This window comes from Chrysemys picta, chromosome 13, assembly GCF_011386835.1.
Source record: "Chrysemys picta bellii isolate R12L10 chromosome 13, ASM1138683v2, whole genome shotgun sequence".
Classification (NCBI taxonomy): Eukaryota; Metazoa; Chordata; order Testudines; family Emydidae; genus Chrysemys; species Chrysemys picta.
The window spans coordinates 14,073,483-14,091,484 of NC_088803.1; the positions used below are offsets into that span (position 1 = coordinate 14,073,483).

At 46.4% G+C, this 18,002-nt stretch overlaps 2 pseudogenes; both read right to left on the bottom strand.

Moving 5' to 3' along the window:
- The window catches only part of LOC135975143 (paired amphipathic helix protein Sin3a-like), a 365,185-nt pseudogene extending 349,450 nt beyond the window's left edge, over window positions 1-15,735 (bottom strand).
- LOC135975449 (olfactory receptor 10A4-like) lies at window positions 1,200-2,167 on the bottom strand (annotated as a pseudogene).
- Window positions 15,736-18,002: the final 2,267 nt, after the last annotated feature.

Here is an 18,002-nt window from a genome sequence, read left to right on the forward strand (position 1 = left end):
TTCTTCCAACATGACACATTGCTTATCTTCTTAACAGTATCATTTTAAACAAATCAGCAAATTATATCAAAGAGAAATAATAAAAGCCAAGACATACAGCCAGCCAGTGCATCTTAAAAATGCATTATAGGGATATTTAGGGAAAGAAGGCATATAGTCCTGTAATTGCTGAGCTAGGGATAGAGGTTTTAAATTTGGTATTTATTATACGTAGGAAGTGATATAGGTAGACAAGCCAACAGAGTAGTATTTCTCATTATAAGAATATACAAATGTATGTTATCATATAGATATACAAAGATGTACCATATACACAGGCTTTTGGTGCAATATTGTGATACATTGATCGGACCACTTATATGAGTTTATAACACAGCTATTATTTTACATATGTAATATAAACCATGTACAGTGCTTCTCTGACTCAGGAATCACCAGGTTGAAATTCTCTGCCCTGCGTTAAGCAGGATGTCAAACTAGATGATCAAAATGGTTCCCCATGGCCTTTTAATCAATGAATCTATGGTATGCACCATGATCTGCTAGCATAGGCTCTGAACCTGTGCAAAATGCCATAGAAGTCAGTAGCCAGCTCCTCGAGTTGTTGTTTGACCTGATCATGTTAGGCATTGAAAGATCCATCAGAGTGTAACATAGGAAGCCATTCATAAGTGTTGAGGAATGTTATTTAAAATTAGACCAGAGGGAGCACTGGGGAAATGCAATCAAGAGACAGGCCAAAAAAATCCAACCCAGGAAAAGGAGAAGCCTAAATATACTTTTCTGTAGAGCAGGTTGGAATTTTTCAAGTATTAAAATTTTGATGAAAATTGTTAAAATTGCACAAACCAAGGTCAGTGTTTCATGAAATGTTTCTCATTTTGAGCTTATTTTTTGCTTTGACATTTCACATTTTGAAGATATAAAATCAAGACACTACTTGGACTACATTTTCTCATTTGATTTTTCAGTGAAGTTTAAATCCTGTTAATAGGTTCTATCAAATTTTCATCAAAATTTAAATATTTAAAACATTTATGAGTTTCTTTTCCCATTTTCCCGACAGGTTTACAAGAGGTCAAAGTTTTTCAAATGGCAAAATTTCAATTAAAAAAATGAGGGTCATCAGGAGTAATTCAACAAATTGTTTATGAATTTTCCTCATTCCCCCTGTTTTAATTAACTCTATTTTTCATTCCCTATTTTCTCTGGCTGTGTGAAAAGATGCTCTTCTCTACTGTTTTTCTAAAGGCTCCCTTCACGTCTTTGTTCCTCAGAGTGTATATTATGAGGTTCAACACTGGTCCCACAATTGTGTTCATGAGTGAAAGCATTTGATCACTCTCCAGGGTAAAGCTGGATTTGAGCCCCAGGTAAGTGATAAGAGCCATTCCATAGAACAAAGTCACCACCATGAGGTGGGAGGAGCAGGTGGAGAAGGCTTTATGCCTTCCTTCCTCCGATGGCAGCATGAAGATGGTGGAAATAATGCAGATGTAAGACAGGATTATCAATAAAAAAGGGCCTATGATTAACAGAACTGACACAGTGAAGACCATAATCTCATTTTTGGATGTATCCGTGCATGCCATCCTCAACACTGGTAGGATGTCACAGAAGAAGTGGTGGATGCGGTTGGAGCCACAGAAAGGCAGGCTGAAGATCCAAGTGATCTGAGCTACTTCCACTGAGATGCCAATGATCCATGAAGCACCCACAAGATGTGCACATGCCCGGCCACTCATGATAGTTTTGTAGCTCAAAGGGTGACATATGGCCACGTAACGGTCATACGCCATGACTGCTAGGAGGCAGCATTCCGTCAGGCCCATGATGGTGATGACATACATCTGGGCAGCGCAGCCCGCAATGGTGATGGTCTTTTGCTCCACCAGGAGGTGAATCAGCAACTGAGGGACCACACTGGTGGTGTAGCAGATTTCCAAGAATGAAGGTTCACCAGGAAGAAATACATGGGGGTGTGGAGTGAGGGGTTTAGCTTTATAAGGAGGATAACAAGCAAGTTCCCCATCAGGGCTACCAGGTAGGTGACCAGAAGCACCAGAAACAGAACGATTTGCAGCTTGTTAAGGTTTGAAAACCCCACCAGGATGAATACATCAGAGATGGTCTGGTTCTCTCCTGGGTTGCTCTCAGAATAGATCATCTGTATGGGGTGACAAAGAAAGAGACTGAATCTGAGGTTCTATTTTTCCTCTTCGAACACATTTTTTTCAGTCTACATAAAAAATCAAAAAGGGATCTTTCTTTCTTTCTTTCTTTCTTTCTTTCTTTCTTTCTTTCTTTCTTTCTTTCTTTCTCCTCTGAGAATGTTATTCTTTAGCCACATTTACCAAATAAAATTTCTCAAATGAGGGCAAATGCTGATCTCATTCGGCTCTTAATCATGAGAATTGTTATATGAATGCAAGTATTCCCACTGCATTTACAACTCACAAAAGTGAGGACTACTCACATGAATAAACTGATGCTGCTGAATCCAATTGGTTTGAAGCCCTTTGAAGAATGAGAAGCTCGATAAATGGTGAAAACAATGGGGGATTTTGGCCTTTTGTGTACTAAAAATGTTATTCTTCCCTAAATATTAGAGAACAATTGCAATCATTCCATCCTTTATCATCACAGTATCTGAAATGCATTTGTTTCTCTCAACATACAAAAGAAGAGCTAGGGCCAGTACCTTTGCTGGTGTAAATTTTAACAGCTCCATGGGTATAAAAAGAGCTATACTTATTTGCACCAGTTGAAGATCTTTGTCTTATGACATTGCTATAAAGAATTTTACAAGAATGAAGATCCTAGAATGTTAGAAGGTTTTCCACAGATGTTTTACTTCAAGGTTACTTGTTGACAAGGAACTTCCTAATAATGGGCATGAAAGTGAAATGACAGAGTTGAAATAAAAATGAGCAATAACAAAGATATTGTATTTTGCATACCCTTAGCACCTTCAATACGTGGCTCTCAAAGCAACGCATCAAATAATAGTGAGCTACTAAGGGGGAAATGGGGAATGATTAGGGGAATGATGGGGTGAAGAGACTGGGTTTACACTGCGAGTCAGCATTCCTGATACCTGAAACTCTGCCATCGCTACAGAACCATTCTCCTGGAAATTGAACACACACACACATACACACACACATACACACACATTAAAAGGGAATGAAGTAGAGAAAATTAAATCCAATAACCAAAGCACACTGTAGTGGAGCTCTATGCAGAGTGCACTACACAGAACAATTTAATACAAAAGGGAATGTTTTTCTCTAAATAGCGAGACCTGGGGAAGAGGTGGGAATTCTTCTGCCTCTTTTAAGAGATACTCTGGGGAGCCTCTATTGATGTTTGTGAGTACTTTCCTCACCACGACCATTGCACTAAATGCAGAGCTGGCTGGAAAATGTGAAATTCCAATATTCCAATATTTGTTTTCACCCTGAATTTATATGAAAAGTTGAAATAGCGAAACCCCTAATTTCGATTCAGAAGAGTCTATATGAAATCAAATGGAAAATTGAAAACTGCCATTGACATCAACATTTTTTCATGGAAAACATCAATACTGATGAAATCATAGTTTCAGAAGGGATTTGGATTTATTTCTTTATTTGCTGGCTGACATTTGGATGGGCAAATGTAGAAATTTATTCATCATTAGGAGTAAGGTCTGTATAGATGCTTTTCACTGGCAGTTGAGTGATATTTTCACAGCTCTTGAAGGCATCTGGACACTCCATTTATATACAGGAGAACATGAAATCAACAAAAGAAACAGACATTATGTGTAGAGCCCTGCAAATCCGCAGGTATCCGCTTTATATCCGCGGATATCCGTGGACTATTTTTGCAGATAGCAGCGCAGATTCAGATACAATTTTTTTACGTGTGCAAGGCTCTGATGGTAGCAGCCGGGTGGTCAGCTGTGAGGAGCTGCAGTGCGGACCCTCTACATGCACTGGGTGGAGGTCCTGGGGGCAGGGACATGGGCCGGGGGCTGCTCTGGGCTCCATCCAGGGCAGGTGGATGGTCCATTGCAGCTCCCCACAGCTGCCCACCCAGCTCTTACCATGGCCGGGCTGCGGCTCCAAGCAGGCCCCCCTGCCGGAGCCAGAGAGCTGTGCTGGCAGCTGTGGGGAGCCTGGGTTCCTCCACCTGCCCTGGGCAGAGGGCCCGAGCAGCCTCCAACCCATGTCCCTGCCTCCCAGACCCCGCCTAGGGCCAGTGTAGGGACGCAGACTCCCTGCAGCTGCCAGTGCAACTCTTTGGCTCCAGAGGGAGGTGGAGGGGCTCAGAGCCCTAGCCTGGCCATCCTAAGAGTCAGGAGGGCAACTGTGCAGAGTCGCCGTGGTCGCTCCACCTGCCCGGTGTGTGGGTTCTGAGTAGCCCCCGGGCAGTTCCACAGGTCACCCTCCCCTCCATCTCCAGCAAGGCCAGCATGGAATCCAGACGGGGACCGCGGCAGACCCTCCACCTGCCCGTGGGGTGGGGTGAGGGGATGAGAGCAGCCCCAGGCTGTGTTCCCACCCCACAGGATCCCCACCTGGCTGAAGGCAGGTGGAGGGTCCACGACTCCCACACAGCTCTCCCCAACCATGCTCAGGCAGAGGTGGGTCTCAGAGCCTCAGCCTGGCCATGGTAAGTAGAGCCCTGCAAATCCACAGATATCTGCAGATATCCACATCCATGCATGTGAATGTCTGCAGACAATTTTTGTGGATTGTGTATCGGATGCAGATATGCATTTTTTGTATCTGTGCAGGGCTCTCATTATGTGGAGAGAGGGTTGAAGTAAATTCAGCTAAAAGAGACAACCACTTAACTCTTGGGCACCAGGTGTGGTGCATTCACCATGGTCGGATCCTAGGAGTGGACTCTCCTATTAAAAGAGATCAGATTGAGCTCTCCCAGGCAACTGTATTCAGATCCAAATAAAAGACCCATCTCAAGAAACATTTCCACTTTGATTCAATGGATGATGATAAGGATTGGGGAACTGAGGGCAGTAAGGACGAGAGGAGGGAGAAGCAAGAAACACCACCAACAAAACAACAACAGCAACAAAATAATAAATAGAGCTATGGCCTGATGATGGGTATGTCTAGTACTTATCTATCACTCTGGTGGGCACTATGGCCAAGATTTGCCAAAGTAGATGGTGATTTTGATTTTCTCAAATTTGGCTCAACACCACTGAAGTCAAGCTTATGACCTGACCCATGATTGTTAATTAGATAGATTCAGACACCAATAGATAGATAGATAGATAGATAATGAACACAGACACAACCCATATGCTCAGACACACACTACGATTCTCTGCCAATGTATGGAAAATTCAAATGAAGAAACCAGTGACATGATCTTGCTCTCATTGCAGACTGGGGCACAATGTCCATACACTTCAGTGGGAGAATGGTTGGGGGCTTAAGTTATTCGTCTATAGCCTACCTTGTTTAAGAAGAGTAGTTCCCTCTCCCAGCTGCAGACGCTAAGTGTGTTGAAGGAAAGAGAGGTGTTTTTATTTCATTCACTGGCTTCTAGGGCCTAGGCCCTGAAGAAAATTTCTTGTAATATTCCTCAGAGGAAGAACAATTCTGCCTCAACCTGCAACAAAACAAAATTCACTAGGGTAATCATTTCGTAGGCAGTTGTATCATCATCATCATCATTATCATCATTATGTGTGTTTTCTAGATGAAAATCGTAATGGGATTTACTAATTGTGGTAAAGCGTGTGATACTTTTTGTCTAGAGACATGTTGAGGAAGAATTACTTGTTCAAAAACAACACAAAGAGCCAGGAACAACACCCAAGGCTCAGATTGTGAGCCCCACTCCGGTCTCAGAGCCACGATTAGAACCCAGGAGCTCAGACTCCCAGTCCCAACTGCTCTAAATATTAGACCCCACTCCCCTCCCGGAGCTGGGAACAGAACCCAGGAGTCCTCAGTCTTAGACTCCGCTGCCCCAACCATAGGGCCCATTTCCCTCCTAGAAGACCAGATCCAAAGCCCATCAAAGTCAGCAGGACTATTCCCTTTTACTCCAGTAAGTTTGCAGTGTGACCAGAATCAGGACTAGTTCCCAGGAGCATTAGAAAAAACTCTATGTGGAAGCTGAGCAGTGCTAAGGGGTAGTATGCTGCAGAGAATGGGGTGATGGGCTCAGCTGGAAGCACTCTCATTTCTTAGACAGTGCTGACCCCATTACTCCAGCATGGCCGTAGTGGGGGCTGTGCTACTGGGAGTGGGGTGGGATGCTCAATCTGAGGCACTCTTCCCCCTTAGTCAGTGCTGCTAGCAGTGCTCCAGCGTGGCACTAGGGGCCGCTGAGCTGCAGGGACGGACTCTGTAGGATTTTCTCAGTTTGATTGATCCTAATGTCCCAGTTCAGCAATAGGGGTCACTGTGCTGCAGAGAAGAGGATGGAGGACTCATTAAGGGACATTCTCCTCTGTGGCTCAGTACTAACCCCAGTGCTCCATCATAGATCCAAGGGATGACATGATGCAAAGAGCTGGGTGGGGTCTCACTTCGGGGGGGGGGCACTATTGTCTCTTGGTCCATGCTGACCCCCTGAGCCTGAGCCAGGCACCACGTAGCCCTGTGCTGCAAGGAGTTGGGTGAGAGGCTCAGCAGTGGACCTGCTCCCGTCAGGCTGCTTACCACAGTGCCCCAGCGCTTTCTTGACCAACAGTTGTCATCAACAAGTCCTGTTCACAAGAGGAAGAGGCAGCAGAGACATGTGCACACTCACACTGAGCATGACTCATTCCTTCCAGCAGGGGATGGCAGCCCACACACACACACACGCACACACACACACATTGAGCAGGGCTTCCCATTCCCTTGTGGTTACCTATCCGCTGTTTGCAACACTCGTCATTATGACAAAACAATAAACAGAGCCTTGTGATGTTTTGTGACTTAACCCTGTCTTATGAAAGGAGACTCAAAGAGCTTGGCTTGTTTAGCCTAACCAAAAGAAGGCTGAGGGGAGACATGATTGCTCTCTATAAATATATCAGAGGGATAAATACTAGGGAGGGAGAGGAATTATTTAAGCTTAGTATCAATGTGGACACAAGAACAAATGGATATAAACTGTCCATTAGGAAATTTAGACTTGAAATTAGACAAAGGTTTCTAACCGTCAGAGGAGTCAAGTTCCGGAACAGCCCTCCAAGGGGAGTAGTGGGAGCAAAAGACATATCTGGCTTCAATACTAAGCTTGATAAGTTTATGGAGGGGATGGTGTGATGGGATAGCCTAATTTTGGCATTTAATTGATCTTTGAGTATTAGCGGTAAAGATGCCGAATGGCCTGTGATGGGATGTTAGTTGGTGTGGGATCTGAGTTACTACAGAGAATTCTTTCCTGGGTGTCTAGCTGGTGAGTCTTGCCCACATGCTCAGGGTTTAGCTGATCGCCATATTTGGGGTCAGGAAGGAAGTTTCCTCCAGGACAGATTGGCAGAGTCCCTGGGAGTTTTTCATCTTCCTTTGTAGCGTGGGGCATGGGTCACTTGCTGGAGGATTCTCTGCACCTTGAAGTCTTTAAACCATGATTTGAGGACTTCAATAACTCAGACATAGGTTAAGGGTTTATTACAGGAGTGGGTGGATGGGATTCTTTGGCCTGCGTTGTGCAGGAGGTCAGACTAGACGATCATAATGGTCCCTTCTGACCTTAAAGTCTATGAATCTATGAGTCTATGGTTTACTTCCTTATGCCAACTCATTGAGCAACTGCTCCTGTTCAGGCTAGAAGGCTTTCTACTTATACTAATTGCTTAAGCTATTCTTGTATGCAGTGCTGATGTAGCTGTCTTGGTCCCAGGATACTAGCGAGACAAAGCAGGTGAGGTAATATCTTTTCCTGGACCAAATTCTGTTTCTCTCACCAACAGTAAAAGATATTATCTCACCAATCTTGTCTTTCTAAGTAATGTTTATAAGTCTAGGTCTACAGATCTTTTGTGTTTCTGTTATCCGTTCCTCACCCCTTTATCTTTTACTTACTATATAACTATCATCATTGCATGGCTATATGCTCACTTCATGGGCTACAAGTCACACATACACATGCATGCTCAGAGTTTCTATTTTGCATAAGGTGTTCTTTCCTTCCTTCCTTAATCATCTGTTTAATAGTGTTGTGTGATATTATACATTCTGCATCCCAGAGGTGCCGCCATTCAGTGGTCTGGTAAAGGGACCACCAGGTGTATTTCTCTTTTACGTTCAATTTGATGACTGGCTAAAGTGCTCTGTGGGCCTGTGTGATGAAACCCAACACATTGTGAGAAGGAGGAGGTCAGACGAGATAATCTAGTCGTCCCTTTTGTCCTTAAACTCTGTGGGTATGTCTACACTACGAGAGTACTTCGATGTAACTTAAATCGAATATGTGGAATCGATATTACAAAGTCGAACGTGTGTTTCCACACTAAGGACAGTAATTCGACTGTGTGAGTCCACACTAACGGGGCAAGCGTCGACATTGGAAGCGGTGCACTTTGGGCAGCTATCCCACAGTTCCCGCAGTCCCCGCTGCCCATTGGAATTCTGGGTTGAGCCCCTAATGACTGCTGGGGAAAAAAATGTGTTGAGGGTGGTTTTGGGTAACTGTCATCATCCAACCGTCACTCCCTCCCTCCCTCCCTGAAAGCGCCGGCGGGCAATAAGTTCGCGCACTTTTATGGTGATTGACAGCGCAGACGCCATAGCACTGCGAGCATGGAGCCCGCTGTGACCATCGCTGCAGTTATGGCCATTGTCAACACCTCGCACCTTATCAGCCACCTTTTCCAGAGTCAGATGGTGAGAAATCGGGCGAGGAGGCTACGGCAGCACGATGAGGACATGAAGTCTGAGAGTGGCACAGACCTGTCACAAAGCACGGGACCCCGCGCCGTGGACATCATGGTGGCACTGGGTCATGTTGATGCCGTGGAACGGCGATTCTGGGCACGTGAAACAAGCACTGACTGATGGGACCGCATAGTCCTGCAGGTCTGGGATGAATCCCAGTGGCTGAGAAACTTTCGCATGCAGAAGGGAATTTTCCTTGAACTTTGTGAGTTGCTGTCCCCTACCCTGAAGCGCAAGGACACCCGGATGCGAGCAGCCCTGACTGTCCAGAAGCGAGTGGCCATAGCCCTCTGGAAACTTGCCACGCCAGACAGCTACCGGTCAGTCGCGAACCACTTTGACGTGGGCAAATCTACTGTGGGGGTTGTGGTGATGCAAGTAGCCAAGACAATTGTTGAGCTACTGCTGTCAAAGGTAGTGACCCTGGGAAACGTGGAGGTGATCATAGATGGCTTCGCAGCGATGGGATTCCCAAACTGCGGTGGGGCTATAGATGGAACTCACATCCCTATCCTGGGACCGGACAACCAGGCCAGCAAGTACATTAATCGAAAGGGCTACTTTTCCATGGTGCTGCAAGCACTGGTGGACCACAGGGGACGTTTTACCAACATCTACGTCGGATGGCCGGGCAAGGTTCATGACGCTCGTGTTTTCAGGAACTCTGGGCTGTTTAGACGGCTGCAGGCAGGTACTTACTTCCCGGACCACAAAATAACAATAACCTAAGTGTTATTCAGGGTAAATCAATAACCTCTCCTTTTCTGTAGCTACAGACTAGCTATTACAAGAAGCAATCATTTAAAATATTGAAAAACTCCTTCTCCTCACCTTCTCCAGAGGTTGACATTTTATATGTGGGGAGTTGAAATTGCCCGTTATAACTATTATTCAAGAGAGTGGTCTCTGGCCCCCCCTCAATATTGTGCACTCACTTCCTCTTTCTGTTCAGGAGGCTGGCAGTAGAACACAGTAATTTTTGAGTTGGAACCAGAATCCAATACAGACTCTACACTTCAAAGTCTTTTTCACTTTCACAGATGGGATTTATAATGGGATCAAACTCAGTTGTGTCCAAAACTGACAATACAGAACCCCACCCCAGCTTGATGTTTGAACTCAAGACTACCCTATCTTGGGTAGGAAAAATAAAAAATCCTTATCCTGCCAGCAGGGCCAGTGATGTTTTGGCTTTACTAGACACAATAGTAGCTGGGTACTATGAAACGCAACCACTTATTAGAACATAAAAAGCATCTGCATTTCTCAGACTGTATGCTTTCCTCAACTGGAGCCTCTGTGTGTATTATACGTTTGGACAGTGCCTAGCATACGATGAGTTTTACTCAAACACAAGTAATAATGCCGAAACCTGGGAAGTACCATTTCAGCACAATAGGAACGGCAACAAATGAATTTTTCCTCAGCCCGTCTATGATATCGGCCGCTTTGTCAGCATATATCCTCTGCAGCGCCTTGCGGTGGATCACCTCCGACGTGCCACCCAGAGTGTTGTTCAGCTGGAATTTGGCTTGCTCCTCAGCAGACAAGCGGGGAGTTTCTTTGGATTGCCTCTAAGACTCTGATTGTTGCCAGGGTGGTCTCCAAGACAACATCCAGATGAAAGGGAAGATGTGTTAGCCATAGTACAATATTACTTTCTGGAAATAAAGGTCGGGTCTACACTACAGACCTATATTGGTGTAACTATGTTGCTCAGTAAGATTTTCCATGGGTGGGAGGTACACAATTGACAGCATTACTACAAAAGAAAGCGATAAATCTTAGCATAGGCAAATAATTGCTGTGCTGAGTTCCATTTGGAGTGTCAATCATTTAACACTCTGTGAATGTCATTCTTCAGATTTTTAACAGAAATATATTTCAGCCTCTATGTACTAATAAAAGGAAGCATCAATTATGCACCTGCCATTGAACAGTTTCATTTGGAATGACCTAAAGAGAAGAGAAAGAAAGCTGTGCCAAAGCTACCGACCACGATAAAGTCAATGGGTTGGAGGGGAAGGAGTTGGTGATCAGAAGCAGTTACTTGGATTTTGATTCTTGTATTCACAGAGGTTGAACAGTCCTTAGGTAGAAGCATAACCATGTCCACCAAAGGCAGGACAAGTAGTAATAGGCTAAATCTGCAGCAAGGGAGATTTAGATTAGATATTAGGAAAGCTTTCTAACTATAAGGGTATGTCTACACTACGGGATTAATCCGAATTTATATAATTCGAATTTGGGAAACAGATTGTATAAAGTCGAATGTATGCGGCCACACTAAGCACATTAATTCAGCGGTGTGCGTCCATGTTCCGGGGCTAGCGTCGATTTCTGGAGCGTTGCACTGTCGGTAGCTATCCCATAGCTATCCCATAGTTCCCGCAGTCTCCCCTGCCCATTGGAATTCTGGGTTGCGATCCCAGTGCCTGATGGGACAAAAAACATTGTCGCAGGTGGTTCTGGGTACAGCCTCACCCCTCCCTCCCTCCCTGCATGAAAGCAACGGATGGCAGACAACCATTTCGTGCCTTTTTTCCTGGGTGAACACTGCAGACTCCATACCACGGTAAGCATAGAACCCGCTCAGCTCAAGACAGCAGTCATGAACATTGTAAACACCTTGCGCGTTCTTGTGGAGTTTATGCTGAGTCAGGACTAAAAAAACGAGGCGAGGAGGCAGCGGCGGCGGCAGCGCAGTGACAAGCGTCATGAGAACATGGACATGGACACGGACACAGAATTCTTCAAACCGCGGGCCCCGATGCTTTGGAGATCATGTTGTTAATGGGGCAGGTTCTATCCATGGAACGCCAATTCTGGGCAAGGGAAAAAAGCACAGACTGGTGGGACCGCATAGTGTTGCAGGTGTGGGATGATTCCCAGTGGCTGCGGAACTTTCGCATGCGTAAGGGCACTGTCATGGAACTTTGTGACTTGCTGTCCCCTGCCCTGAAGCGCCAGAATACCAAGATGAGAGCAGCCCTCACAGTTGAGAAGCGAGTGGAGATAGCCCTGTGGAAGCTTGCAATGCCAGACAGCTACCGGTAACTCGGGAATCAATTTGGAGTGGGCAAATCTACTGTGGGGCTGCTGTGATGCAAGTAGCCAAAGCAATCACTCAGGTGCTGCTACAAAAGGTAGTGACTCTGGGAAATGTGCAGGCCATAGTGGATGGCTTTGCTGCAATGGGATTCCCTAACTGTGGTGGGGCAATAGATGGAACCCATATCCCTATCTTGTCACCGGAGCACGAGGTTACCACTAGGGTACCCAGTACATAAACCGCAAGGGGTACTTTTCAATGGTGCTGCAAGCACTTGTGGATCACAAGGGACGTTTCACCAACATCAATGTGGGCTGGCCGGAAAGGGTTCATGACGCTCGCGTCTTCAGGAACACTACTCTTTTTAAAGGGCTGCAGCAAGGGACTTACTTTCCGGACCAGAAAATAACCCTTGGGGATGTTGAAATGCCAATAGTTATTCTTGGGGACCCAGCCTACCCCTTAATGCCATGGCTCATGAAGCCATACACAGGCAGCCTGGACAGGAGTTAGGAGCTGTTCAACTACAGGCTGAGCAAGTGCAGAATGGTGGTAGAACGTGCATTTGGCCGTTTAAAAGGTCACTGGCCATCGTTACTGCCTCACTCAGACCTCAGGCAAACCAACCTCCCCATTGTTATTTCTGCTTGCTGTGTGCTCCACAGTCTCTGTGAAAGTAAGGGCGAGACCTTTATGGCGGGGTGGGAGGCTGAGGCAAATCGCCTGGCTGCTGATTACGTTCAGCCAGACACCAAGGCGATTAGAAGAGCACACCAGGAAGCTCTGTGCATCAGAGAAGCTTTGAAAACCAGTTCCATGACTGGCCAGGCTACAGTGAGAAATATCTGATTGTTTCTCCTTCATGAAAACCCGCCCCCTTTATTGACTCATTCTCTGTACGGAACCCACCCTCCACCTTCCCCCAGCTTGCTTTAAAACCAAATAAAGTCACTATCGTTTAAAAATCATTTATTCTTTATTAATAAATTATAAAAAGAGAGAGGGAACCTGGGTGGGGTTTGGGAGGAGGATCGGCGGGAAGGAAAAGGCCACTAAAAAAAGGTTAAAAAAATGACAGCCTTTTGCTTGGGCTGTCCACTGGGGTGGAATGGGAAGGTGTACGGAGCCTCCCCCCTGCGTTCTTACACGTCTGGGTGAGGAGGCTATGGAACATGGTGAGCGGGGAGGGGGGTTATACAGGGGCTGTAGGGGCACTCTGTTATCCTGCTGCCGTTCCTGAAGCTCCACCAGACGCCGGAGCATGTCTGTTTGCTCACGCAGCAGCCCCAGTGTTGCATCCTGCCTCCTCTGATCTTCCTGCCACCACCTCTCATCTCGAGAGTCTCTCCTCTCCTCACGTTGGTCCCTCCTGTCCTCACGTTCACTGTCTTCTTTCCTATACTTTGAAACGGTGTCCTTCCACTCATTCAGATGAGCTCTGTCACTGCGGCTGGATTCCATGATTTCTGCGAACATCTCGTCTCGCGTCTTCTTTTTCCGACGCCTTATCTGTGATAGCCTTCGGGATGGAGGAGGGAGGCTTGAAGAATTTGCAGCTGCTGGAGGGAGGGAAAAAAGGAGAGAATTTTTTAAAAAGATACATTTTGCAGAACAATGCTTATACTCTTTCACGGTGACCAACACTATTCACATTACATAGCACATGTGATTTCTGTGCAAGGTCGCATTTTGCCTCTTAATATTGAGTGCCTGTGGCTTTGCTGCTAGGGATCACAGACGCAGGTCCGGGCAACAGAATTCGGCTTGCATGCGGCCATGGTAAGCCATTGTCTTTCGGCTTCTGCGCCCTCCTTTCCCACATACCAAGCAAAGCCCGTTGAGTGCTGCAGTTTTCCTGTTAACATTCAGCAGCAGGAAACAAACTAACCCCCCGCCCCCATCCAATTCTCTGGATGATTGCTTTATCCCTCCCCCCACCATGTGGCTGGTATCAGGGAAGATCCCTGCTAGCCAAACACGAAAAGCTCTGGGCCAATTCCTCCCCTCCCCCCTGCACTTGGCTAACTGCAGGGAAGGATTTCTTTTCAGCCACAGGCAAACAGCCCAGTAGGAACTGCCACCTCTGTCCCCTTAATTAAATTCCCGTATTTCAACCAGGTTACCATGAGCGATATCACTCTCCTGAGGATTACACAGTAAGATAAAGAACGGATGTTGCTTGAATGCCAGCAAACACCGGGACCATACGCTGCCAGGCTTTGTCATGCATTGATACCAGATTACTTGCTGCAAGCATGGCACGGTCAAGTGTCCTACCATGGAGGACGGAATAAGGCTGCATTGCCCAGAAACCTTGTGGCAAGTCTTTTGGAGTATCTCCAGGACAGCTTCATGGAGATGTCCCTGGAGGATTTCCACTCCATCCCCAGACACGTTAACAGACTTTTCCAGTAGCTGTACTGGCTGCGAATGCATCCCAAGTCCTCAGGGCAAAGTAATCAGACTTGAAGGTATAAGTTGTCCCCAAATCTGAAGTGGTTGTGGGTGAGGACAAAGATCTTTATCAAGCATTCGTAAAACTACAATACCCACCTGGGGAAGTGAGGAAACAGATTGAAAGAGCAAGACAGGTACCCAGAAATCACCTACTACAGGACAGGCCCAACAAGGACAATAACAGAACACCACTGGCCATCACATACAGCCCCCAGCTAAAACCTCTCCAGCACATTATCTACGATCTACAACCTATCCTGGAAAATGATCTCTCACTCTCACAGACCTTCAGAGGCAGGCCAGTCCTCGCTTACAGACCACCCCCCAACCTGAAGCAAATACTCACCAGCAACTACACACCACACCACACCACAGAAACACCAACCCAGGAACCAATCCCTGTAGCAAACCTCGTTGCCTACTCTGTCCCCATATCTACTCTGGCGACACCATCAGAGGACCCAACCACATCAGCCACACCATCAAGGGCTCATTCACCTGCACATTCACTAATGTTATATATGCCATCATGTGCCAGCAATGCCCCTCTGCCATGTACATTGGCCAAACCGGACAGTCCCTCCGCAAAAGAATAAATGGACACAAATCGGACATCAGGAATGGTAACACACATAAGCCAGTAAGTGAATACTTCACTCTCCCTGGTCATTCTATTACAGATTTAAAAGTCACTATCATTGAACAAAAAAACTTCAGAAACAGACTTCAAAGAGAAACAGCAGAACTAAAATTCATTTGCAAATTTTATACCATTAATCTGGGCTTGAATAGGGACTGGGAGTGGCTGGCTCATTACAGAAGCAGCTTTTCCTCTCCTGGAATTAACACCTCCTCATTCATTATTGGGAGTGGACTACATCCACCCTGATGGAATTGGCCCTGTCAACACTGGTTCTCCATTTGCAAAGTAACTCCCTGCTCTCCATGTGTCAGTATGTAATGCCTGCATCTGTAACTTTCACTCTATGCATCCAAAGAAGTGAGGTTTTTACCCATGAAAGCTTATGCCCAAATAAATCTGTTAGTCTTTAAGGTGCCACCAGACTCCTTGTTGTTTTTATACTATATAGCTAACCAGTTCATAGAATCCCAGGCTTTCCAAGAATGATTTTGGAAGAATTCTACCTCAAAACGCTCGTCCTCACATCTGTAGATGTGTTCTTCGTATTGTGTCTTCTTGGAGCTAACGAAGGTAGAATCCTCAGACCGGGAAGGGAAGGAGACCCAAGTATCATTCAAAACCTTAGGTGAAGGAGAAAAGCAGAAGACTGATGGATCTTTTCTCTGAGCCATCAGAGCAGACACCCAAATTTATATCATCACATGTTTCTCTGACAAGGAATCTCAGATTCCCAACATCCATTGTCTCTTTTCCTTGGTGAACATTCTCTCCTGTACATACCACAGGATCCCTTATAGCCAAAACTCAACCTTCTGGGCATGCTGCAAAAGCCATTGATTTGACACTGTCTGGGGGAAAGCTAGTGGCTTTTCTCCTAGGGAAGTCAAAGAGAAGGGTGAAAGTAGTTTTTCTGCTGCTTTGGATTTATTGGCTGGCTGAGTTAAATCTGTTCTGTGAATATGATTGTTTAATGATGCTGGGTGGTCTCACTGGGTTATTGTAAGCATAATTAATTGTTATGGTGCCTATGGCTTTATGTAGGGACTTTATATTCAAATATAGATACAGTAACTCCTCACTTAAAGTCATCCCCGTAAACGCTGTTTCATTGTTACCTTGCTGATCAATTACGGAACATGCTCATTTAAAGATGTGCAATGCTCCCTTCTAACGTCCTTTGGCAGCCGCCTGCTTTGTCCACTGCTTGCAGGAAGAGCAGCCCCTTGCAGCTAGCTGGTGGGGGCTTGGAACCAGGGTGGACCGGCAACCCCCCTATTAGCTCCCCGCTCCTCTAAGTTCCCTGTGCTGCAGCCACCCAGCAGGGTATCAATTCCTGGCAGTTCAGCTGACCTTCCCACCACTGCCATGTGCTGCTCCTGCCCTCTGCCTTGGAGCTGCTCCCAGAGACGCCTGCTTGCTGTGCAGGGAAGGAAGGGGGGCTAATATCAGGGTGTCCCCCTCCCCCCTGCTCCCCGCTTACCCCTTCTCCATATAGAGCAGGGAGACAGAGAGAGCTTGGGGCAGGAGCTGTTGTCTCAACTTCCTGATCCTTAAAAAGACAATGCACTTAAGAGTGGGTCAGCTTACTTAAAGGGGCAGTGTGCATCTCTCTCTCTCTCCCACACACAAGGTGTGTGTCTGTCTCTGTCTGCTATGCTGTCTCCCCTCCCTCGTGTTCCTGCTGCCTTGTGTGAGAGGCTACATTAACAACGTGTTAACCCTTGAAGGCTCAGTCGAGTGCTAGTTCATCATTTAGCAGCAAGGCATTCCCTGGGAAATATCCCTCCCTCTTCCACCCTCTAACTTCACCACCTCAACCAAGCTTCACCATCATCATAGCTGTGAACAGTATTAAATTGTTGGTTTAAAACGTATACTGTGTGTATAGCTACATAATACAGTCTATAGTTTTTTGTCTGGTGAAAAAAATTTCCCTGGAACCTCACCTCCCCATTTACATTAATTCTTATGGGGAAATTGGATTTGCTTAACATCGTTTTGCTTAAAGTCGCATTTTTCAGGAACATAACTACAATGTTAAGCGAGGGGTTTCTGTATCGCTCTGAGGCTGGTTGGTTCCCACTTTCTCCCACCCAACGCAGCCTGACTCCTTTGAGCCCCATGGCAGGATTGGAGGGGGACAGGCACATGTGGCAAACCTGTTGTTCTCACATCTAGCTTCCTGTGCATGCATAGATTCAGGCCCCAATCCTGCAATTTATTTTAAGTGGACGGGCTGTGCGTTTACGCAGAAGCAGGGCCGGCTCCAGGCACCATCTTCTCAAGCAGGTGCTTGGAGCGGCCGCTCTGGAGAGGGGCGGCACCTCCAGGTATTCGGTGGCAATTCGGCAGACGGTCCCTCACTCCGCCTGGGAGCGAAGGACCTCCCGCCGAATTGCCGCCACAGATCGCGATCGCAGCTTTTTGGGGGGGGGGGGCTGCTTGGGGCGGCCAAAATCCTGGAGCCAGCCCTGCGCAGAAGCCCCATTAACTTCAATGACACTCAGCCTCGACACTGGGGACCTTCTGAGCAGAGCCAGTTGAGGAGCAAAAATTTACGTGACAGCTGCCAAGACCAGATGCAGTCATGGTAGGGTCTATGAAAAAAGTCTTTTTGTTTAAATATTTGAGAGCTAAATAATAGGAAGATTGTGGTGCTAGTAAGACAGATGGGTTTGGATCTCTGTTATGAGCTGCTCCACAGGGTGAAAAGAAGAACCGCCGTCCTACACTGTGAGAAACCCAAAAGGCTGATCAGAACTGGAGAGAATGAAGCAGCAACATTGAAACTGACCAGCCTAAGTGCAGAGTGAAACAGCAAAGGGGAAAGAAAGAGCAGCAGAGCCTTTGATTTTTAAAGCCTTTAAACGCCCCAAAAAGATTTTGCAAGTGTCCCTTCTCCCCCCCCCCTCCCCCCGCCTGCTCCAAGCTTTCAGAGCAGCGACACCCGGGC